At 52.8% G+C, this 24,705-nt stretch overlaps 1 protein-coding gene across 1 annotated transcript in view; it reads left to right on the top strand.

Annotated features, from left to right (window-relative positions):
• The first annotated feature begins 6,264 nt into the window (after positions 1-6,264).
• AGPAT4 (1-acylglycerol-3-phosphate O-acyltransferase 4) overlaps positions 6,265-24,705 on the top strand; it is an 87,719-nt gene continuing 69,278 nt past the window's right edge. The window contains exon 1 of the mRNA XM_016152745.2: positions 6,265-6,479. The gene's annotated coding sequence lies outside the window, so the exon portion shown is untranslated. The remainder of the gene's footprint in view (positions 6,480-24,705) is intronic.

The raw sequence follows: 24,705 nt of genomic DNA, 5'->3' as shown, positions 1-24,705 counted from the left end.
CCTTGGGAGACGTCCGGGTGGCACGTCTGTGTCCTGCAGCTTCGACGTGGAGAAACGCTCACGTCCCCCAGACGGGACGCCCTGGGCGGGGGACGCGGGTGGTGGGTGTGGCGGGGCAGGGGGCTCCCGGTCTTCCTCCTTATCCTCCCCTGTCGCGTAGCCCGAGCTCGGCGGGTGGAGGGCGTGGGGGGAATGCGTGCCCCCTCTCGGGAAAGGCCACCCCCAACACTGCAAGACCAGTCTCCTCGGCCAGGGTCCTAACCCATCTGTTTTCTCCAAAAGCCCAGACTCCTACGCCAGCACACTCAAAATGTAAAATAATAATAATAATAATAATAATAATAATAATAATAATAAATAACCGAGCCACTTTCACGGAGAGGCAAAGCCGCCACGCCAGAGGAACTGTCCTGCTCGTCATCTGCCTGGAACTTTCGGATGTTAAACCTTTGGATCGAGAGCAAAGGAACCTTCGGACAGGGCCTAAAACAGCGCCGTGTCCCAAAACACGCTCCGCAAAGATAATAAGAAAGCAGATATTATGACTGCGGGACTGATGACTACCACACCAAAAATTAAAAATGTTGTCGAGAATTGGCGTCATCGTCTCAGCTTATCTGCACTGATACAAACGCCTTCCTCCCACGGTGTAACTGACCCCCTCCCCCTTCTCATAAACACCCTTTGCCTGTGTCTCCTGCTCAGAGCATCATTTGGGCTTCTGCCTGAATCAGTGCATTGCAAATAGCTATTCTCGTTTTGAACTCACATAAATGCCTGTTGCCTCTCGCTTAGTCCTTTTATTTTTCAGTTAAAAAAAAAAGAGGAAGAAGAAAAATCATTGAATCAACAGCATGAGAGGATGGCAATTCGCCAATCATCTTAAACATTTTACACCATACACAAAAGATGACCTCAGAATAAGGAGTTAAACATAGAATAACAAGTGGGGAAAAAAAGAATTGCATGTTGAAGCAGTTGAGATGTTAAAAGAAACAGAAGGATAAAGTTTATATGCAAATGATAGGAGGAAGCCACGCCCACTGTGCTGGTGCGTGAGGCTGCCGCCGGCCCGCCCAGGTGCGCATCCTTCTGCACTCTTTGCCAGGTACGGAATCGTGAGGAAGTGACCGGCCCAGGCTGAACTTTGTATTCCTCACTTGTAAAATGGGGGGGCGGGGGAGGGAGAGGAAATAGTGTCTGATTCAAAGTGCTTAGCTCTGGATAAACGGGCGTGAGTGAAACCGAGGAGTGAACCACGGCAGGTAACAGCGGGGGGGCCGGCTCATCCCACAGGACAGTCGCGGGCTTCACTGTACAATCAGGAGACAGAGTGTTTGGGCACCACTAAGATGTTAATTATGAAAACTCTGATATGAAAACCGGCTCAGGATGTGCGACATGAAAACGTAAGGACGTGTCCCACACTCCCGTGATCATAGCTAAAATAACGCACACCCGCGAGCAAAGACCGGAAAGGGACACACGGAGCGGAAATGAGAAAGGTGATTTTATGGACGGTTAAAACTTTTTGTTAGATGGATTTATGATAGATGAAAGCCAGGATGAAGAAGATGCCCGAAGAGAAACTTCTTTTGAGGTATAAAAGTCGACACGGAGAGTCTCACCCGCCTGTAGAAAAAGGGGATTCGCGTGAACACGCCTGTTCATTTAGTTAGCATTTACGGAGCCCTGTGATGGGTCAGATCTGTGAAAACAAAGATCCTGTCTTTGCAAGCCAGTAGGTAATCAACACACAAAAACAGCCAGCGAAACACCATCGCGGAAGGTGCGTTAGCACAGGTGCGGCCTGGCCACTCTTCCCACTGAAGGAGCAGGGGACTTCCTGGAGGAGGTGGCAAGCAAGTCTAAAGGGCTGGGCGAGGCACATCCGCAGATGAGCGTGAAGAGGGTGGTCCTCAGAGAGTGTGGGAAGCGCAGAGGGATGAGACTGGAGGGAGAGCGAGGGCCAGATCCGAAAGGGCCGTGCCTGTTACCCGAAGGCGTTTGGAGCTTTATGTGGAAGCGAGAAGTCGAAGGAGATTTTTTTTTGCAGCCAACCTGAGTGGACCTGGACTCGGGCAGCAGCAGAGGCACTGAGAGGGGACGGCTGCCCGTGAATACCTCTGAGAAGAAAATCGACAGTGACGTGAGGAGGAAGAGACGCGAGAGGAGCAGGGAGGGATCGGAGAGATCCTCGACGTCACCGCTCACCGCAACGGGGAACCGGAAACCCGTGAGACAGGAGGCCAGAGCACCTGCACGGCTGAGGCCGAAAGGTCGGTGTTTCGGACCTGTTCAGTTTGGACAGCTTCAGGGTCTCTCCGGAAACAGTCAGTCGCCGGGCTGACGGGTCTGAGCTTCAGGAAGGAGACACCACGGAAACCAGATCTCAAAGTCATCTGTGTGTGAATGACCGGGGCGAGGAGAGCAGAATGAGCTTTTTTCGAGATTCTACGCCATTTCCGGTGCTTCACATTTCCCGTCTCCTGTAAACGTCTCAACCCGTGAATTTCATGTCCGGGGAAGCCGAGATTCCAAAACCTGTGTAAAGACTCGGGACTCTGCCACCTCTTGCGAATCAGTCACAAAGGTAAGGTTTATTGAACTAGGCTCAGCTTTGGCTTAAAACCGAGATAAAATGAGTGATTATGGAGAAAAGATGCCATATGCTTTTTTTTTTGCCAACTTTGGTCTCGTAGTCGCCAAATTCCAAGGTTAATTTTCTTTGGAGTGAAACCGACTATGTATAGACTCAAATGCATGGCGTACAGATGAGCTTTTAATAGCTAACGACACTTAGGAAAATGAGCGTTTGTTTCAGTAGAGATTCTCTTCTTCACGTTGTTCTGCCAGTAGATTTCTTTCGGACTTGGTTTGCATCCGAACGCCGAGGGAATGCAGTGGGGAGAATTCTGAGGTAGGAATCATCGAAAGGCGGGTCTTTGCTTCAGCTCTGCCCCCATTCGCCATATCACCCGGGACAAGCTATGCCCCTTGAAAGGCGAGAGACTTGGACCAGAACGAGCACGTCTCAGACCTTACGTGTTTATGAATCTGTCGCGGACGTGGTTAAAATGCAGCTGCTGAGTCGCCAGCACCATGACCACACTTAGATTAGCTTATCTTCTAACGTGCTTTTGGGGCAAAAGCTTAAATGGTCACCAAAATAAAGAAAAGCATTACGCCAACAACTGATAACAATAAATATTTACTTTAAAAATGAAAATGCTTTCGTTTTCTGTTGATAAACGTATTCATGCTTATCAAAAAATTTTTTAAAAATCAAATGATAGTATAAAGTTCAAGGGCAGAAAACCATCTGAAGGGAGATACCACTCAGAATACGTGACCTCGTCTCTCTTGGATGCGAGGCGCACACGAGCTAACTTCCAGTATGCTTCTGTATCTCCTCGCCTTTTAAAATTAGATCGCGAAGCTGGTAACTTTTATGTGTGCTGCCCGTCAGCTGGGCATTAATTGATTTGGATGCAGTTCTTCCTCTTGCAGGACACAGCGGTTTCAGTCTGGGTGCAGGAGGAGGACATGGACGAATCTGGGGTCACCCCTGCCAGGCCGACATGGCCGGGAGACATGGAGAAGGGGAAGGAGCTAAGTGCATAGTGAGAGCAATTTTTGAGAGGCTCGCAACGAAATCCCGAGCTGAGAGTCACTGAGAGCTGACCGACAGAGGGTTCTGTGTGCGCATCAACGTATGGGGAAGGACTCAGGCCACAGTCGCTTATCGAGGAGGACACCCTGTCCAGTCCCACTGGACTGACCCCTCGCTGACGGGCACTGTCAAGGCTCTTCCAGGGTACTCAGAATGACCACAGTAATAACACCACAGCCTGGAGAGCGTGTTGATCATGAAAAACATGGGCATGGCACATTTTTAAGGCTCAGTTAGAGTTGGTCGAAACATGTAACTATCCAGTGTGAGAGCATAGATTCCAAATATCAGACTAACTTTATTCTTCACGCTTTGTACGTCGTCTCCTCAAATCAGCCACAGTTCCTATTGTGTACCGATTTACCGTCACCAGTGAGAGGGGAGCGAGCCATGGCATAGCTTCCTGCTTACCTCGTACCGTACAGTTTCGGAACGTCTGATAAGGGGACAGGCAAAGAGCGGACATCTCTTCCTGTCTCCTTGCATTGGCACGTGAGGTTGCATCTCTACTGTTGTTGCTGTTTATTGGCTATTTGTGAGTCCTTTTTTCGAGTTACCAGTTTATGCCTCTGATCTCTCTCCAGTTATCAGCATTTATTTCTTACAGTCTCGCTAATGAATACACTGTTCACTCTCATCCATTCCGCAGTGGCTGTGAGCTAGGAAGCTGGGGTCACACTCCCCCACTGCCATTGCCCCGTTCTGAGGACCATCTCCGGAGCGTGTGCAGAATTCAGTGGCTGCCTCCCTTACCTCGTCCTTAATTGCTTTCAGGTCTCTTTCGCTTCTAAGACTTTGAGCACCTCGGGCCACTGGTCGTGCCTTACTCCTGTTTTTCTATCTTCGACGACTAGTCCAGATTCTCAATAAGTATCTGTTAAACTGAATTGTTAGATCGTGATCTTGCAATATTCACGGTTCTTTGTTTAAATAGAAATAGCTGAGTAAGGATATCTAAAAGTAAGATAGATTCTAAATGGGACTCTGAATAAAGCTCATGGGATTTTTAATCCATGAATGTCATACTTCCACGTAAAATTTTTAGAAGTAGTCAAATTGTTCTCCCATCTTTCTCAGCTACATTTCTGAGATACTTGAGACAGTGAGCAACATCATCTAACTAGGCAAAGTGTTACTGTAGCAACCGTAAGCACAATAATAATTATAATCGCAATGGAATAGAGACACGGTAAGGTATTGAGATTAGAAGAAGATTTGCAGTTGTCAAAAATTTTAACTTCGTATTGTTTCCACTGAAATCATTGACTCTGCTTGTAATAAATATGGCACAAATGTGTTCCACATGCAGATTTGGAAATAAATTTCATTCAGAATTCAAAACTTTTGCAGGTCCCACTAGAAACAAATGAATTTTAAACCACGATTTGAGAAGTTAGGAGAGCGGACTCTTAAAAATTGCATGGGCCGCAAGAAACCGCTGTAACTATCTTTTACGAGCACTTCTGTACGGTCGGATTTATTTTTTACACGGGCGTGAAAACCAGCCATCGCCACCAGCGGGCTTCCTGTGCGGACTGCGTTTTGTGTCTTAGACGCCTGCCTCCCATTGCCACCTGAGCCCTGTCACTGACGGTCAAAACGCCACATGCCGTAGCGGCCCCCGTCCAGACACCCCACTCGCTGAGCGCGCGCTGCCTTCCCCCAAAACCAAAACCAGCTCTTCCCACCCTCTTGTGCTCCTGGCACAGTTTTCTTGTTTGTTTGTTTGGACTTTTGCAGTTCATCGTAATTCCGCAGTGTGTTCTCGTTACTTGTGACTGTGTTTATTTCCTCCCAGACTGTAAACATCTAACGCACGCGGGTGACCATAGGAGACAGATGTAAATATTCAAATATTATTTGTGACGGTCGTTCTCCTCCTGACCATTCGAAGGGTATCCGGAGAGTGAAATCCTTTTCTTTTTTCCCCGTAATGTTAGAGACTTGGCATTTCTGGAGTTTCAACAGCCGGCTCTTTTCTCAAAGTCACAAACACACTCGCTTCTCACCGGGCGGCTCTAACCCACTGTGGGGAGTGGCCCGGGCACGTGCTCGGTGCCCGTGGGGTGTGCGCCCCGCTCAGCCCTGGTGGCTGCTTCGCGGGGAGAAACCACGTGGACCCCCGAGCTTACGTTGCCCGTTCTGAACCTCTCCGCTCTCTCGAGCCCTCAGTGCTGTTTCGTGGGAGGTCGCCTCGCGACTCTTCTGAGTGGAGCACAGTCCCCACTCAGCACAGCGCTGCCAGTCAGAGGTGACGGGGTGCTGGAGAGGGGGCTGTTTTACAGAGCAAGTCGGTCGTACCCCGGCTGAATTAAACAGGAGCCAGTCGAGGACCTTTTCCAGGCTGGCGTCCGTCCGAGCAGAGCCTGGAGGAGCCATTTCGGCCCAGGGATGCAACAGGATGTGGGGAGGCGGCGGCAGGAAAAGAAAAGCCACCTTCGCGGGCTTTGTCGCTGACTCTGGCAGATTCTCGAGCCAGAGGTTTCAAACGCGGAGCCGGGAGAAGCCCTCGCTGCGCTAATGGGAAGGGGCAGGGAGTGACTCATAGGCCACCAGCCCTGATCTCCGTCCCCCTAACTGCTAAATTGTAGCTTTAAAAGGAAGTGACATGGGGTGGGGAGAGACGTCAGCCGAGGACCACTTTTTTCTCTCCCCGAAGGGTCCACCCCGTGGGTGGAGTCTGCCTTTTCTTTCCAGGGCTGGCTGCCTTACAGCGCCTATAAGCGAGTGGCGATTCCTGCGCCCCAGAGGCTCCCCGTCGGCGTCCGAATCCGAAGCCCATGTGTCCAGGGCATCCGGGAAGGAGGTACGTGCTGCCCCTGTGCTGTGCCCAGGCGCCTTCGCCGCTGGGCGTGGCAGATTCCGGTCCCTCTTTCCGTCACTGATTATTTATTCCCTCCTTGGCTGGATTTCACGAAACCCTCTGGAAGGGGTAGGTACAGAGCGAGGAAGCGTGGAGGGCGGCGGAGGAGGAAGCGAGGAGGGGACCCTGGGGGACGTGGAGGGCAGCCCCGGAAGGCAGAGGGGCTTCGCCGCTGAGGAAGGACCTCTCTCCTTTGTGCTGGGCTCGGGAGCCCGTCCCCTCCCCGCGGGGATCGCGCTGCTGCTCTCGGCTTCATTCTCCCCAGGCCCCCGAAGCCCCTCGGATGAAAGCATTTTTTTTTTTCTGCAATAGATGAAGCCCGGGGAGAAGGTGCCTATTACGTATCGGTCTCTTTTGTGTCCTGCAACACGTTCTTCTCGCTCTGGCGTTTCTATGGCAACCACGAAAATGCTACACCAAATGCGGCCCCAACAGAAATGGACTGATGTGGCGTCTCGTCCGGAGGTGGCCGCGGCCAGGCTGGTGATGGCCGGGGCTGGCTGGGATCCGGCGCGGCCGCGGGCCACCCGCTCCTCCTTGCTTTCCTGTTGGTTTTTCCCTAGCACAGGAGGGCTGGGGGAGGGGTGTTGTCAAGGAAACAGGCATTTGTAATTACCTCTTTCTATTTACTTAATTTTTCCGCCTGCAAACGTCTCCGTCGTCATCTCTAGGAATTATAAAAGGAGTGGTCAGGTGTTTATGCAAGTCTTCGGTTGGGGGTCTTTTTTTAAGAAAACCTAAGGTTTCTCAAGACGTGATGTTAGCGCCGTGAGCAGCCTTTGGTGGGGGGGGGGCATGCACTGCTTTCAGGGAGGGGGGACCCGGGAACTGAGGCGTGGAGGGTGTTTGAGACTCAGCACCGAGAGGAGGGGTGTGGCGTCCTCTGCTCGGTTTTGCCTCGAAGTGTAAAGATTTAAAGGAGGGGTCTTCACTTTAAAGCTGGAGTCTGAGGACATGCAGCACCGGACCTAAGTCCGACAAGTGTGAGGGAGCAACAAAGGGCGCCCGCCCGCGGCGGCTGTCCTCCCTGCCTGGCGGGCTCCCCCCATCAGCGCGAGGGCGCACGGACCTCCCCCAAACGCGGGGAGAGGGTTAGGCCATCTGTGCTGGTTAGTCAGGAGTCCTCGCTTGGAAAGCATCCGAGATAGGAGAGAGAGTGAGTGAGTGTGTGAGTGTGTGTTCCTCTGTGTGTGTGTAGGTGTGTGTGTGTTTCTCTGTGTGTGTAGGTGTGTGTGTATATGTGTGTGTGTTTCTCTGTGTGTGCGGGTGTGTGTAGGTGTGTGTTTGTGTGTAGGTAGGTGTGTGTGTGTTTCTCTGTGTGTATGTAGGTATGTGTAGGTGTGTGTAGGTGTGTGTGTGTGTTTCTCTGTGTGTGCGGGTATGTGTAGATGTGTGTGTGTGTTCCTCTGTGTGTAGGGGTGTGTGTTTGTGCAGGTGACAGGGATCACAGAAGCAAGTCAAGAGTCCTAAGTGAAAACTATTGAATCTTCTTAATTTCCTCAACGGGGAGAAAAAGAATTGATTTTCAGGAAAGATATAAAACGTGAGGGAAAGGAATCACCTAGCTAGCAAAAAGCAAAGTTTAATATGATTAGAATCGAAAGACACGTGCGTTGGAAAGACACGGTCCAAATGCGCCTGTCGGCAGGTGGGGGTCAGACAGACGCTGTCACTCAGTGCACCTGACGGAACGTTGGGCGGCGGCCAGCCTTCTTCTGCTGGGCACCCCAAACTGCCAAACGAGCCTTCGTAAGGCAGGCGAGTAGTCACCTCATCCTCTATTCTTAGTCTTATCTGTAATTCTGGATCAAGATTTGTGAAGGTCACTTAGCCCTCACGTCGCCTTCCCGCTGTTAAAGCCAAAAGTGCAAACCTCCCAGTGACCCCACCTCAAGGAAGCAGGAAAAAAGGGGTGGTTTTCATGAGGTTCTGTTTGCCAAGATCCTTATCTCAATATGCTATTATCTGTGGCTTATAAACGCTATCTGAAAATGGGCGCCAAAGAGCAGGGCACAACACTGACTAAACAGAGTCGAGGCGAGAACTCGTTAAAGGGCATAAAGCATAGAAAAGTGTCGCAAGGAAGAATATGACTCTTGTTTTGAAAATCACCTGTTAGTACATGAATAGTTAGTTGCATGGTAGGTTTTCAGCGTTTGCAAAGTAGTCATGCTGGTGACTGTTTTTCTCTCCTGGGAATGGTCCTCGAGGATGTAGATTTGCCGCAGGACCCTCCAGAGCAGATGGGCAGAGTTTAAGTCGAAGTCCGAGATGTGGGCAGTCTTGGGTTTCCAGACTCAGGAAACGCACTACAAGAAGCCTATGGGATGGAGTTCAAAGGAAAAGTAGCAAGAATCGTTTGGGAGCACAGCCAGAAACAAAAATGCTATCTTATAATCAGACTCTGAGTAGAGGGTAGAAACTTGATGAGCAGCCTTGACCTGATGAAAGGCGTTGGGGTTACAGACGCAAAGCAAGTTCCAGTCCCGTGAAAGAGGCTAAATGGAGGCGCGCCGAGGAAATCACTTCTGAAGTCATCGTGAGTCACCGTCACGCTGGGGTCTCACTGTGTGCAAGGCTCTGAGCTGGGAGCTGCCGCGTTCGTGAAGCACACAGAAGTTGCGGTCCGTGCTCTCCAGTCGGAGTCCACCAACCAGGGCGACAGCACGTGTGGATGAGCACAGATCTGGAGGGGAGGAGGCGAGGCAAGGGGGAGGTTGAGAACACAGGATGCAGTTCGTCTAAGAAGAACATTCCGAGGATGCTGCTGCTGAGAGTGTGAAGGAAATTGAGGCAGACGATTCAAGGGAAAGGAGGCAGAGGTGTCCCGGGGGACGGGGATGGGTGCTGAGAGGTGGGTCATGGCTCAAGGTTCTTGTCCCGAGTGGGGAGATGTCCATCTGCAGTGTGAAAACAGGGCATTTACACTCTATGCTGGTGCAAAGAACTAGTAGATATATAGGTCCAGGGACAATTTTGTTTAAGTCAGAGCAAGAAAGATTGGCGATGTGAGTAGGAGGCAAAATCCTGCCTAATCCAGGTTTTAATTCAATGGAAGCTCGAGAAGTAAACACCAGACTTAAATTAGACTTGAAATGAGTAAGAAATCTGGGAGAGAGGATCCCACCTGCACCTACAACATCCTTCTAATAATACCTACCATTATCATCACGCTAAATCGCGGGGTGCTCAGATGAGCGTTTGGAAAACTTGTTACGTTTTTTTTGCGGGATCTGCTGTGTTCTGGAAAGGAGGTAACGGGTATGGGGAGATACTGCATTCACAGTTCTAAATGGTTTTTGACACCGAAATGTTTAGAGGAACATATGTGGTCAAGCCTGGCATCATAATCATCCGACCTTACCCAGAGCCGGGGCAAATGTCGTCCAGTAGTCTGCCCAAGACAGAGCCGGTTTGCGAAGCGAGTTTTGAAACTCTGCAGTTTGGCTTCATGCGCGGACCAAGGATCACTGACTGATAAAGGCCATGGGAAAGAGGAAGCTGAAATCATGAACTCGTTCTTTTAACAGTATTTATCGACCATTTATGATGTGCCAAGTTCTGTGAGCAACTGTGAGCAAAACCAGACACAGGATTAACAGCTACTGGTTTCAGATATCTTGGGGGTTTTAAAGGGGGCTACTGCGACTGGCTGATTTCCGTTTTCTTCTAATGACAAAATAAGAGGAAATGTCTTAAAATAAGAGCAATTTTGGTGAATGTTATCACAGAACGGTCCATCTAACCTGCCTTCCTCTGTTTCTCAAGACGTGCTCCTGCTCCAGGCACTATGTATTATGGATATAGCAATAAATAGGAAACTATTTCTTCACTAAAAAAGCTCAGGAACCAGCAGGGAGACAATGTGGAAACAGGGAGCTCCTTAGCCCAGGGAGTGTTGTTTTTGATAGAGGTGTTTTTGGTTTCTTTTACTATTGAACAATTTTGTGTGTAGATTGTGCTAGGTAGAGAGGGAGACAGTGGTTAGCAGTTGGCTGTTGTCCATTATGATTTTCTTGCATCGTCCACGTTGGTTGAGCCGAGGGCTGGTGTCAGTAGACATTTCTGATTAACTAGATGGGAGAGGTGGGCTTTCTGACCCTGGAGACGCAGAGGGATGCCGTCGAGAAGCCTTGTACCTTCTGTTTCTGAAAAGCGGAAGCTGAGCGAGATGAGTTCTCATAGTGAGTTACTTATAGACTTCGGTGGGACTGTAGTCCCTCCAGATGGACTCAAAGTACAGCAGCATATTTAAAAGAGAGACTCACCTGCATCAAGAGTTCATGGCCGAAGGATTCCTAGGTAACCGCTTGTCATTTAGAGCTAGATTTCCCACGACACGCTGCAAGTCTGTCTCATTCTGACAAAACCGAGTAGCTTTCAACACCTTAAATCTCTACTACCCAATGGAAAGAATGTTAATACCTCGTTCCCGTCCATCCTATTTGTATTTCCTGATGTTGTGAAGCTCCTCGTAGTAGAATTCATTTGCCACACTTAATTTCTACCTTCGCTGTGGAAATTATACGGGCAACGTAGCCAAGTTCATCTGGAACACCGCCCCCATGTGCTCCCCTGACCTTCCAAAAAAAAAAACATCTGGCACGTCCCCCTGCTTTGTTTTTTTGATCTCAGATGAGGTCAGCTTCTCCCTGAGGCATGAAGCTGTTCCAGATAACTCGGTTGGCACAGATCTCTCCCCTCTGAACTTGGTTTGTACATAATCGCTATTACCTCGTCATTTCTACGCGGGGCCCCGTGAGAGGAGAGGCCCCTTTTGGACTTCATGGTAGTTCAAAGCAGGACACTACAGTCCCTGCAGGAGGGTCTTCCTCCGTCTGGGCGATGAGTGGCAACCTGCAAATGCCATCAGAGACGCCGAGGTGACCACCGACCTGCAGGACATATGAGGACGATACCAGCCCGCCTTCCCTGAGTGCTTCCTGGGTGCCGTTCTGTTCCGTTTGTTAGTCCATTTCATCCTCATAACAGACTGAGGAGGCAAAAACTTCGATCGCTTCCCATTTTGCAAATCAAGAAAGGAGAGATCGGAGAGTGTAAGTTACTCACCTCGAGTCGCAATAATATCAGAGCCGAGATTAGGACCTCGCCCACCCCGCCCCTGGACCACTGTCCTGTGCCCTCCCATTCGCCCGCGTCATATCCGCCCACCGTCTCCGAGGCCTCGTGCACCGCAGGCGCGCAGAAACAGTTCTGGAATCGTGAGCAAGTATCTGCCGCGCAGATCTTCCTCTTGCACGCCTCTCGATCCAGTTCTTACGCGCTGCAGAGATCCTAAAAGAGAGGCTGGCGTTTTAGAACCGGAGGAAAAACCGACAGCAGTGCTTCTAGGACAAGCCTCTGGTTTTCAGGGAGCTTTGTCGTTTTTTTGTGGTTTAGCCCAGAGGTGAGACGGCGGGGGAAGGGAAAGGGCTCTGCGATGAAAATATCTGAGCAGCCTGAACACCAGATTCCATACGGACTGTTTTCAAAACCAGGGCTTCACTCAGGACGGAACTTTGCTGAGAGGTAGCTCTTAACACAGTGAGCTGGTGGCTCTCTGTGGGTCCCAAGGCTGCGGGTGGAGAGCCACAGGCTTTCTCTTCTGTTCTTTGCCGTCAACAACTCTGTTACCGCCCCCATGTGCTCCCCTGACCTTCCAAAAGGAGGATCATCTGAAAAGATCCTGCTGGCATTTATCCTAGACACAGACTCTGCAGTGAGAATGGGAGAGATAAACTGACCCAGGAGAGAGAGCTTGTCTTTTTCGCATCTCTGTCGGCTACCCCGCGAGCTGTCACCCCTCTGTGGGGCAGAGGTTACCCCAGGTGGATGGAATTTTAAAGAGTCTGCGCTCTCCCCCAGCGCAGGAACCCAGAACTTCCCACGGTCCCACCCCCTGTAGAAAATTCAGGCTCATTCCTCCTCCCTCTCTGTTTCCCGCTGCGGGGGAGGGGGGAACTTCCTGCCCCCCCTCCACGTGTGTGGCCCTTCGCGCTTGTCGCCAGCATCCCTGGCCACCGTCCTGATGTCCTCCCTCCATCCCATGGGTCTTCACGAGACCGCCACTCTGCCCAGACGCTGTCCCTGTTGTGTGACATTCTCTCTAGGGTTCCACCCCCCCCCCCACGACGGCCCCAGGTGCTTATTGATGGCGGAGGCTCCACCTGCACTGTCTCTAGCACAGAGCTGAGCCCCTGGCGCTGAATGGGACCAGGCAGATTTGCTGATCTCGGTGGGGCCAGGTTGGCCTCTGCCCTGGGGGCTGCCCTGTGCATCTTAGGCCATTTAGCATCATTCCTGATCTAATCTCTGCGGATGCCTGGAGTATTACCCCGCCCCCATGCCCCAGCGAAACAACCAGAATTGTTCCACGCATTGCCAAACGTCCCCTGGAGGGGCAAGGTCCTCTGGCCGGCAAAACCCACTGCTTTAGGGAACTCCATCTGACAGGGATCTGGTTAGTCCACTCCCATCCCAGCCTGAATGCTCAGGGGAAGGACCCCTGCCGGTGGAAGGGATTAACTAGCTAAAGGGAAGTAAAAGCCCCAGGCACACCTGCCTTCTCCCTAGGCCTTCACCCAGAACCCCTGAGCTCCAGGCCTCAGCCCTTATCTGTTCGCCTCTGAGCACCCGCCCTCCCTGTCTGTCTCCGGCCTTCTAGCTTAGGAGGGGGCCGCCTCCCCTGCTCGTCCTGCAACCTTTGGACCCGCCGCACCATCCCCAGGTGAGGCCCGGCCCCAGCCCCTGGGTGCACACCGTGGCCCTGCCCTCCGTCTCCCGGGTGGGGTCTGGGCGTGAGCGGGGCCGGCCTGTCCCTGTAACTAACTTCCCACGAGAGTCCAGGTCCTCTTACAGCGTTTCCACCCAGACCCTGGTGTCCAGCCTGCTGTCCGCGGAGCGCTGGGCGCGCAAAGATGAGCCAGGCGGGTCTGCCTGGGGGGCAGCGCCGACGCGGGACTCGGGGTTCTAACCCGGCTTGGGGAGGAGGAGTGTGTGATGTGGGACGTGGGACGGGAAGCACGGACCGCCCGCCCAGTGTGGGGTCTCGGAAATGCTTTCTAGAGAAGGGTGCAGCCCTGCCTGAGGAACCGGGGAGCTGGAACGGGGCGCTGGCTCCCGGCACCTTCTGTCACCTGAGGGCGAAAGCGTCAGGAGGCGATTAGAGGGGAGAGGAATGTGGCCTGATGGGGAGGGGTTAGAGCATTCTGGAAGATCCGATCTGGGGTTCCCTGGCCAGGCAGGCAGACCCCGGTCGGGCTGGCCTCTACGTCCAGGGGACAGGGGTCGAGTCAGGCCTGCGGGGGCGGGGTGAGGGCACAGACCTGGGCGCCTGGCTGTGCAGAGGGCCTCTCTGACCTTCCTGGGTGGGAAATGCAGGGGGAAGAACACCGCCCTCTTCCATGACGCCCCTCCCCGCGGGTCGCCCACCTACGCTCTGTGACGTGGCCGTGCCCGGCGCCCTGCGCCGCGCGCGCTGCCCGGCTCGCCTCGTCCCGCCCCCACGCCAGCGGGCCCGGAATGACCTTCTCCGGCCCCGCGGGAAGCCGGGGCCCAGACCCGTGGCCGCGCTCTGCGAGATCGCCGCGCGACGCGATCCTTCCCTCGGTTTCCCCGCGTCGCCTTGTTACGGCGAAAGGACTTTGCGAGCCTCGTTTTGTGCAGAAATGCACATTTTAACACGCCCCCACCCCGCACACCCGCCGACACACGCACAAGTCATGCGGGAGTTTAAGAAGTTACTTCAGACCAAGCGACGCGATGAACGTCTCGTGGTGCCGCCGAAATCCTCACTTGGCCTCCATTCCTAGAGGAATCCCGAGGAGGACGCCTGCGCCGGGAAACGCGGAGAGAGGCCCTCGGAGGAGTTTTACCTGTGTCTGGTCGTGTCTACTATTTGTATTGGTTCCTGTACCTGCCAGACCGAGGCACCCTTCTCCCTTCCTCCTACCTCTGTCTCCTCAAACCGCCGAGCCGGGTTTGTGGGTCAGACCCTGCGGGCGTAAGCAGCTTCCCGCAGCCTTCCCCGCCCCGAGGAGCTGGGCCTCCCGGGGCGGGACGCGGGCTTTGCCCACAGGGCTGGGCTCCAGCTGGGTCTGTCCCGTGGGCGCCGGGCCGGCCTCCAGCCGCCACTTCCTGCTGATGGTTGCACCGTGGGACACGACCTGCCTCTCTCTCCCCCACCCTCGCGCCCGCCCCCGGCGGGGAGGCGACTCGCAGCCCCGTAGACAAGGTGGGTCCCACCTGTGCCAAAGGCCTGCAACGCTCCGTGAGGGAGAAGCGGGAGGCTGCCCGGCCTCCTTCTCCAGACGCTCTGCTGGACCCTGCACACTGGGGTCTCTTAGGGACCCCGAGAAGCGGCGCGGCAGAGGGGAGGGGCACGGCTGGGAGGCTCCAGCCACGGCCGCTGCCCCTGTTCCGTGGGCCCTCGGGCTGCCCCCGCCCAGGGACCGTCCCTCGGTCTGGCACGGAGAGGTGGCCTGGCACGTCCCCTGTCCCCATTTCCTGGCGTGGTCCCGGGGCGGGGGCGGGGCGAGGGGAGCCCGGGGTAGATGCACATTTTCCGGCCACCACATCCTGGGCCATTTCGGTGGCGGGGCCGCCCGTGGGCGGGATAAATGGTTCCGCTCGCGCCAGCCTCCGTTTCGCAAAGGACCCCAGGGAAAAGAATGTTTTCAAGTAAAACAAACGCGGATGTGCCACAATTTAACCACATTTACAGGAACTTTTTAAGACCAGCAGAAGACTCCGTGCCTGGCGGTTTGGACGGCTTTAAGCCGTCGCTCCAGACCCTGTGGAGTTAGCTCCCTCTGCTGAAGGAGCGATTCTGAGGACAGTTCTGAGAAGAAAGCCAGCCGAGCTGGGTGGTCTCTGCGGGACTCCGCGGGAAGGGAGGACCAGGGCCGTCACCTTTCCCTCCATCTCCAAACGGAGCCCCTTGGGGCCGGGGCAGAGCGGGCGGCACCCCTGAGAATCTGCCCGCCTCTCCGTGTCTCTGTTCCTGAGGGTGTAATTGGTGGGGGTCTCTGGGTCTCTGCGGTCACCCACGTTTTGGGGCCCTCCCTCCCTTCCACTGGAATAGCCCCCTCCCTAGGTCAGGCCAGGGCTGGTTCTGTTCCTTGTGGGCCGTCTTCTCCCCTGACCTTGACTGTCTCTCGGATAAGGAAGTGTTTTAACTCTTACTGCTTGCTAACAGCTTTTATCTTACCACCATTTTATGATAAGTCATCCTCCTGGTCCCGGAGAGGCCTCTTTCAGTGGGGTTCTCTTTTGAAATCTGAACCGAACAGTTGAGCATGTGAAATGTGCCCGAGGCAGAGCCTAACAAGCCCTGGTACCCGGCACTTTCGGGGTCTCCCGCTCCTCCGGGGGGATTGAGCAATAACCCGACCCCAACCACCTGTGTGGGATAAGAAGCTTGGATGGAGAACCCAACGCCTAACTGCTCCACCCACCCACTTTTTTTTTCTTCACAATAAGATGTTGGAGGAGAAAAATATGAGCTGTAGACTCTGCCCAGGCGCAAGCAAACCAAGTTTGTGTGGTGGATTAGAGAGTGATGAGGAAGCAGGGCGGGCCTCGTGTGTGTGTGCACACACGTGTGTGCATGTGTGCATGCATGTGTGTGCACGTGTGCGCACGTGTGTGTGTGCATGAGTGTGTACGTGTGTGTGTGTGTCCATGCTCTTTCAAAACCAACTTGTTAAGCAGAGAGGTGAGGTGTCACTCGGCCGAGTTTTTCACAGTCATCATCTGAAGATGGAAGTAGTTCTGTCAAAGCCTTAAGGAGCTGTGGGGTCTGCACCTAAGAGGTTCTACTGTATGTTCCAGTAAAATTCCTGCTAGAACATTCCCGCGACGCGGGGCAGCCAGCCTGGCGTTACGGTGTGGGTTCTGCGGGAGGAGGAGAGAAGCATTCTCTGACCATGGAGTGTTTATTATCTAACTGAGATTAAGCCGACGAGTGTGCTAAAACACATCCTATTTTAAAAGATGGTAGATATTCAGCCGAGGAGAACACAACCCCAATTCTGAATTACAAAGTGAGAAAATTTATCGTCACTGTGAACTCGATGAGGCTCAGTCCGGTGTTACGGGGAACCTCCTTCGACACAGCTCGTGTGACGCGGCAGTCGCTGGCTTGACCTGCTTGGTTACCTGCGTACGGCGGGACCACGCTGTGAGGCGCCGGTGTCGTGGCCGACGTGCTGCATCCAGGTGACATGGGACGAGCCACATGCCACATGGAAGTGTCGTCCGCTTTCTCTCTCATGCATTTAAGCTGTTGATTTTAACTTCCCAGAAAATTCTTTCGTTCAGAGAACGTCGTCCCCCGGCTGCCATAGCCGAGGAAGGAGATGGCTGCAGGTGGAGTCGCCCGCTGCCTGTCCCCTCTGTCCGGGAGACGAGCCCCCAGTTGGCCTCCCTGCAGAAGACGGAGCCCCCTGGAGCATCTGCTCCCGATTTCGTTCCTGGAGAAAGGAGTGGGAGGTGAATCCAAGGAAGGAAGAGCAATCGGGAAAGGATCGGAGTGCGAAGGGCTGGGTGACCTGGCGGAGGTACTGAGGTCCTCGGTGCAGAGTCACGGGAGGGCGCGGCTGTGGCAAACGGAGCTGCCGCTCGCTCGGCGCCTTGCTCAGGGCGGTGGCAGAGCCCCACCCCGCTCCCAGCCTTGCCTGTCCACCGCGGTCGCCCGCCTCGGACCAGCAGGAAAGCGACTGGACGGAAAGAAAACCAGAGTCAGGACGACGGCCGTGGCGATGACGATGGCCATGGTGACAGCCCCATTTAAGATTGTCCTGTCCCAGGCCGGGTTCTGGAAACGGCTGAGGCCCAGTGCAACCCCGCAAAGTCGGCATGGTTAGTACCCCCATTTTGCAGATGAGGAAACTGAGGTCACGTAATCCGCGAGGGCTGCGTAGCCATAGAGACAAAGCAGCTCCGCGGCCCCCGAGGCCCTGCTCGGTGTTGAGGTCGGTACCCGGGGTCGGGGCCGTGCACCGCGCAGCCTCCGCGCTCCATGGCCAGGCCCCCCGTGCGGGAACGCGTCACCGAAGACCAGAGGGATACGGACGGTAAACCAGTTGCGGGAAATCCCCTCGCTTCTCGTTTTGTGTGTTTCGTTTTTTTTCCCAGCATCTCTTGGACATTACTTTAATAGCATGGTAGAAATTTACGGTAGAAAGTCTGGAAGGTTCCATCATCTCTGACCAACCTATATTCCTAGAAGAGATGTATTAAGGTGCTGAGCTTTCCCACATCAGCTATAGGTGGGCGACTTTGTCTCGGGAGCTGGGTTTATGGAAGGCGAGAGGTCCCAGCTGCCCGTCTGACCTCTGCTCTGTTAGTTGCGATGCCCAGGTGGGGGGCGGCGTAGCAGCTCCTCGCCCCTGACGCCGCGGTCAGGTTCCCCGCACGCCGGAGGCTGGGCCTTCCTCCGGGGCAGGGCGCTGGACGCGACACACCCGTCAGGTCGCTGGTCGAGGGAGGATGCGTGAAGCAGCGTCTGCTGTGGCCAGGTCCGCACTGGGCGCTGCTGGGCAGCAGGTGTCCAACACGATCGCTCCTGCGGACTTCAGGCTCATGGGGAGGCAGACAGAGGCCACCAAGGGAAGTGGCGTTGACGTCGTGCGGCCCTGGCACTGTGCCGAGCGAATCTTCTACGTCGCTTCCTCACGCGGTTGGTAACCTTTGTGGCTCTGGGCCAAGCTCTGCAGTGGTGACCTTAGCAGCAAATAGAGGGGCATCGAAGTGCGCCTAACCGCTCGGGGGAGGCGCGGGCGGGCGCGGAAGGTCCACACAGCGGGAGGAAGGCGCAGGGGGCAGGGGGCAGAGGGGCAGGAGACGCCCATGCTCAGGGGCACGAACACGAGCCCGCGCAGGGCGCTGCAAGAGCCGGTCCTGAGAAACCCCGCGGTGCGCCCGCCTCCTCCGGGGGGGCCGCCCTGACCGCCCGCCCCGTGGGTCCGGGTGCCCTCGCCTCGCCTTTTATTCGAAAATTGCCCCGCGTGCTCCAGGAGGCTGCAGCTGTTCGCCTCTGACTTGGGACCGGCTTTCTCGGTTTTCTCTCGCGGTTCCTCCCTGCAGTGCGGCGGGTCCCCTGAGGCCACGCCAGATGCGTCTCCCCTCCCCGGGGCGGCACCTCAGTCCACATTTGTGGAAGGAACGAGAGGCGTCCGCTGCGGAAGGGGCTGGAGAAGCGGGGCGTGGTTGTCGCCCGCAACGCGATTCGGCCGAAGCCTGAACGACTTCGCAGCGACAAGGTGCCGGGCCGCGTGGTGCTTTTGTTAACGAAGAGACTGAATCTCCTTCTCCAGATGAGTTTTCTGTTTGCCGCGGGGACATGCAGCTCCCTGCGAGTCCCAGGCACGTTCCAATGGTGACTGTCTCACAGGGGGCCGGGCAGGTCAGAGGACAGACCAGAAACGAGGTGTGCCTGGCTGTCACACACGTGTGGTCAGCTCTGCGTGGCTCCGAGTACGCTCTGTGCGCTAGCTACTGACTTTTTTTTTTTTTTTTAATGGATCCATTTTCCAGATACTTTTCCTTACCTTCTGGAAATTATTCAATGACTTCCTGATTTAGAAGGATCCGAGGAGCCGCCCTTTGGGAAAATGAAGGCGTCGCTGAGTGAGGCTGGCTTCGGGGCGTGTGAACTGGACGGGCACACGGCGCCCCACACTGGACGTGGGGCTCGCCTCCTGCCGTCTCGGAATTCTCGATCGCTTTTGCACCGGGCCCCACGCATTACGTCGCCCGGGCTCTGAGTCTATGAAGGTTCGCTGTGCCGTCGCGAAGGCCGCTGAGCTTACGGCACACTCCATCGCCTTCCTCGTGCTGTGCGAGGCGGGACGTGGCCACCAGCCGCTCGGGGCCTGCGTGCTCCTGGCGGCCAGAGTCCTGCCGGCTCGTCTCAGTGCGTGTAGGAAGCCGCGCGGCTGCCAAAGCCTGTGGTGAAATTGTTCCCCAGCCCTTCCCTCCAGCCGCGTTAAGTTCTCAGCTGACTCTTATCTGAAACCTCGTCCGAAGAAGGACTCTCCGCATGGCGCTTCCATGGGGCGGTGGTTCTGGTTTGTTTCTTTGTTTGTTTATTGGGGGAAGGGGGTTAAGAACCGTCTCCAAACACGTAAAGGTGGCAAAAACCAAGCCCGAAGTTGCGGCAGATCAGAGGCTCTCCGTCTCCGCGGTGATTACGAAAGGTCGTCGCTGTCCTATGTCGGTTGAAGTGTGCATGTGTGTGTGTGTGTGCGTGCGCGTGTTCCGTATTTCGGTTGCCTTTCTGAATCAAGACATGAATCCAAATGTGTGTTTCAAGTTCTCCACCAAGACCTTCAATTTTATATTCGGAGAAGGTTAACGTTTTAAAAAACAAAATTCTAAAAACGGTAGTCGCGCGCTCTCCGACATTTGGAGAGTCTGCTAACTCTATTTGCAGGAAATTCGTTTTCACATGGGAAAGGACAGGAAAATGTAAAGACGGCAAGGCCGAGCCTGGATGTGTTCAGTTTTTCCAGCCAAGACTGATCACTTTTTAACGAGCGGAACAAACTCACAGTGTTCCTCTCTGCACTGCTTGCTCAGCGTGGAGTTCTCGCAGGGCCTTGGGAAAGTGTCATTAAGTCTGGAGATGACTAACGCCCTGCTTCTAAAAGCTGGGAAATGTAAGTGCTAGACATTTCGTTCTGGTGTGCAGGACTTTGTCCCCAATATTTTAATGCAAGAGGGAACGATCTCTCAGAGCCGTCGTGCGTACACGGAAGATAAGTCGTGCTGGTGGACTTGACCTGACTCATTCCGCTGGTACCGCGATGGGGTGAGTCGGTTGGGGAAACTTCCGGAGCAAGGGCGTTGTTTAGTTTAAGGAACAGTCTGACAGAACATGCCGCGGCGTTACCACGTCCATGCTGGTGAAGCTGGGAGGTGGGAGGCCAGCCGGATCCGTAGCCCACGGGGCAGCGAGACAGGCTCGTTTTTGCTCCCTCTGTAAAACAGGAGATGGAATTAACCTTCTCTCCCTTATTCCACTTCACATGTCTCTCCCACTCATCCCTGCACACATTCCCTCTTCATTTCCACGAAGAGAAATAAATTGCCTCCTAACATTCAAAACTCCAGCCGATTTTATATTTTTACTATTGGGATTTCAACGGTTTTTCTTCTTCTTCTTCTTCTTCTTCTTCTTCTTCTTCTTCTTCTTCTTCTTCTTCTTCTTCTTCTTCTTCTTCTTCCTTCTCCTCCTCCTCCTCCTCCTCCTCCTCCTCCTCCTCCTCCTCCTTCTTCTTCTTCTTCTTTTCTTCTCATTCATGTAATTGTTCGACTGCTTTATCCAGATATACTTTGCATATCATAGAAGGCGCCCATTCTAACTGCATGGTTCAATGAGTTTGGGTAGATTCTTACAGCTGTGCCACAATCCACCCAAATCCAGGTTAGAACCCTCTGTCCCCCCAACGGGTTTCCTCGTTCCTGTGCTCTGGGTCCCAACCTGCGCGTCTCGCCCCAGGCGGCCGGTGTCCGTTTTCTGTCTGTGTAGTTTTGCCTTTTATGGGAACTGCGTATCAGTGGAGTAACTAACTCCATGTGCAGTGGTTTGTGTCTGGCTTCTTTCATTTAGCGTAGGTTTTTTTTTGTTTGTTTGTTTGTTTTAGGTCTGCTCCTGGGTTTCCTGGGTCAGCGCTTTGTTTCTTTGTTTTGCTGAACAGTGTTCACTGTGTGGATAAACCACATCTTGTTTAGTCATTCACCCGGTGATGGATGTTTGGTTGGTTGGTTTTCAGTATTCTTCTAAGTTTAAGCTTACTACTTTTATTCCTGATCCAAAGTGCATGTCAGAAATAAGGCCCCTTTTCCTTGCTGGTTTATCTGCATCTCCAGAATCCCACGCGGGGAACCCGAATATCCGGACCCTCAGAAAGAGCGAGGACCACTGTCCCCAGCCATCTCTGGCCACAGGGCTCTGTGAGAATCATGCAACGGATGTTTCGAATGTGATGCCGTAGGTGGATCAGATGAACAACTCTGACTTGGGGGAAAGAAAAAGTCCCCCGGACCCAATCCTGGAGAACAGGGGACATAAATTTGTGGCATCTGTCTTGTTGGCTCATCTGTCTTCCACCCAGAAAATGTGAAAATCTGGACATTGGCAAACCAACGAGCCCAATTATTTATCTCCCCATGTATTTCCTTAACTAAAGGAAGCTCTGGGAAATTGACCAGATTTCGTTCACGAACTCTTTCCTGAGGTGCCTGCTGCACATGGGCCCGTGTTTGTTCCTGGGGACAGGGAAGCCACCAGATGCCACCCCTGCCTCGGGGGGGTCCTGACCGGGATGAGGACAGCTGTGTCAGCTTCCGCTCCGCTTGGCCCTCGCCGGGCAGCTGATTCCAGAGCTCCGGCCCCATGGCTTTGGCACGTTCGAGCCCTGAAAGGTCATCCGAATTTCGTCACCGTGCATCGGCTGTGGCGAATGTGGTCTCCTCCATGCTTTCGTGGGTAGCGCTGAGGGTCATGAACACACGCAGAGCAGTCGATCTCAGGTATTCGAAACAGCCTGTGCGAAGGAGGAAAACCTCTGCCCCACTGAAAATTTTCTCTGGCTCTCAAGCACAAAGCCTGCGCGTCCTACATGGTGGCACTAGCTGCTGCCGGCATGCCTGCCAGGGCTGCCTTCCCTTTGCTCTTCGAGGCTGCCCGGAATGGTGCTTTTACAGCCTTTGCCCATGGGTTATACTTAAGTTGCAAGGCGAGGTCCCACCCTACCTTTATGGCTTAGTCTCACAGAGGTCACATCATTTTAGAAGGATCCACTCTACCTTTCTCCAGTGTTCCGACAGGTGCCAACATCATCCCAGCAGACTTCGGCGCCAGTATCTGGCTCTAGTCCCTGGTGAGGGGTGAGGGGACTGAGCCTTTTCCTGCAGGCTGACTCTCCTTCCCAAACAACACGTGTGTAGTCGTAGCATACGCAGACCGACTGCAAGCTCACCGTTTCATCTCCTGCAGGACCAGGAGTCTGCTTTTTAAAACGACTTTACAAGATACGATTCACATACCCTAAAGTTCACCCATTTTAAGTGTAAAAGTCAGTGGCTTGCGATACATTCAGAGTTGTGCAATCGTCACCACTACCTACTTTTAGAACATTTTCATCATCTGCAAAAGGAACGGCGTACCCTTGGGCAATCTCTCCCCATCTCCTGGCCCCTCCCACGCCGGACAACCGCTGGTCAGCTCCCTGTGGGTTCACCTGTTCCGGATCTTTCGTTCAAACACGATCATACAACATATGGTCCTCGGCGACTGGTTCCTTTCACTTAGTGTGACGTTTTTGAGGGTCATCCATGTCACAGCATGTGTCAGTCATTCATTCTTTCCTTGTGGGTGAATCACATTCCATCGCGAGGACACAGCAGATGTTGTCTATCTGTTCATCACTCAGTGGGCTTCGATTGGGCCGTGACTGTCTTTCTAGCTGCTGTGAATAATTCTGCTGTGAACATATGTGTACAAGGCGTTGTGTGAACTGAGGTTTTCATTTCTCTGGGGCCGTTAATTCCTGGGCACGTGTTCACCCTGTTCAGCGTGCGAGAAGCTGAAGGTACGTGTTTTTCGTTCGCTTCCCACAATCTTCTCGGAGGCTAAGGAGGCAACGCTGCCTTGCGCTGATGTCTTGACCTTTCGAATCCGAGTTCCTTTGCCGTTCAGACCTACGTCAAAATGCCGTTACAGGATTAAGGCAGGAGAATTTTATGCGTGAGATGCCACAGGAAAGGCATGAAGGAGCAGTTGGCGGGAGAGCCACAGGGAGCCGCGGTGCGTCGCATCCTGCCTGGTTTATCCTCGGTTTAGAAGTGTCGTGAGTGCAGCAGCCGCTGGCTCTGACCCACCCTCAGGACCGTGGGAAAGGACTGGCTGGCTGTGCGTGGCATTTTGTGCCTTTTTCTTAAGGTTTAGGGCAGTAGCATTTCTGAGCCCAGGTGTTGCGTTCCAGAGCTCTCCACGCTGCCAGGATTTGCTTTCTTGGAAACCAGGAAGTCCTGTGAGGAGCGTTATCTGACACCAAAAAGCACTTAGCTTTTAGATTTGGGTCCATTTTTTGTTCTCTGATTTGCATCAGTGTTTACCGATTTTTAAGAATCAAATTGCTCTTAATCTAAAGCTTAGATCAAGGATTAAAAGAGTTAGTCTCCCAGTAGTAAATCATTTGCTAAACTATATACTTCTTTCCATGGGAGAGGCCAGCTGGTAATTGTACCTTGAGGTTTTGTAAGAATGTATTTTTTTTCCATATTCCTCGATACTTAGTCATTTCTTACTGTATATAGAAATGTAAAGAACATAACTATGAGAAAAATAACCAATTGTATATACACATAAATCACTTTAACTTTTTTTTTTTTTTTTTTTAGTATTTCAAATCAATTGTTTTATTTTTACCTTCAATGGTTTTGTGAGGTTAGTGACCAAACTAAACAAGCTGTAGAACTTCCCTAGGCCTTCATCTTGTTATCCCTAAAATAAGTTTACTAGTAAATCAGGGAGCATTGTCAATATCAAGCAATATATGTCCACATGCTTAAGTAACCTAAAAAATGCAGTGTAAAAGTTTGAGGCCTTTTTTTTTACTTAAATAATATTACTCACGTGATAAAAACTCTCGGAAGAATAGTTAGAAAATGCAGAAAAGCATAAAGAAGAAATTTATCATTTCCCATTATCTCACTAACCTGATACTTCCTCAGCAATTTATTAATCTAGGAAAGCTAGCGGTGTGCATGTCAAAATGACACAGTGGTCACTAATGCACTGTCTGTAACAGAGAGAAAACAAGAAACACCCTAACCGTCTATCAATGTGGTGATACACTTAATTTTTGTATAATTATGGCAAAGAATACTCTCCTGCAACTAAAAACAACTCAAGTAGATGCACTAAATTTCAAAGACCTAGTGTGCAGAAAACATGATCACAAAAGGATTTAAATATTTACATGTATCTTTACAAAACTGATATATTTTTGTATATATACATACAGTAAAAGAATAAACACATAGGAGGACACACACCGATTTCAACCTCACACTGAGGAAGTGGCTTTAATATCTATAATATTTTATTGCTTGAAAAAAAAAATGAAGCAAACACGACTAGATAGAAACCTGATAAATA

Source organism: Rousettus aegyptiacus, unplaced genomic scaffold (assembly GCF_014176215.1).
Source record: "Rousettus aegyptiacus isolate mRouAeg1 unplaced genomic scaffold, mRouAeg1.p scaffold_m13_p_1, whole genome shotgun sequence".
Classification (NCBI taxonomy): Eukaryota; Metazoa; Chordata; class Mammalia; order Chiroptera; family Pteropodidae; genus Rousettus; species Rousettus aegyptiacus.
Note: the sequence above shows the minus strand (reverse complement) of the source record. Positions and strands in the feature narration are given on the sequence as shown.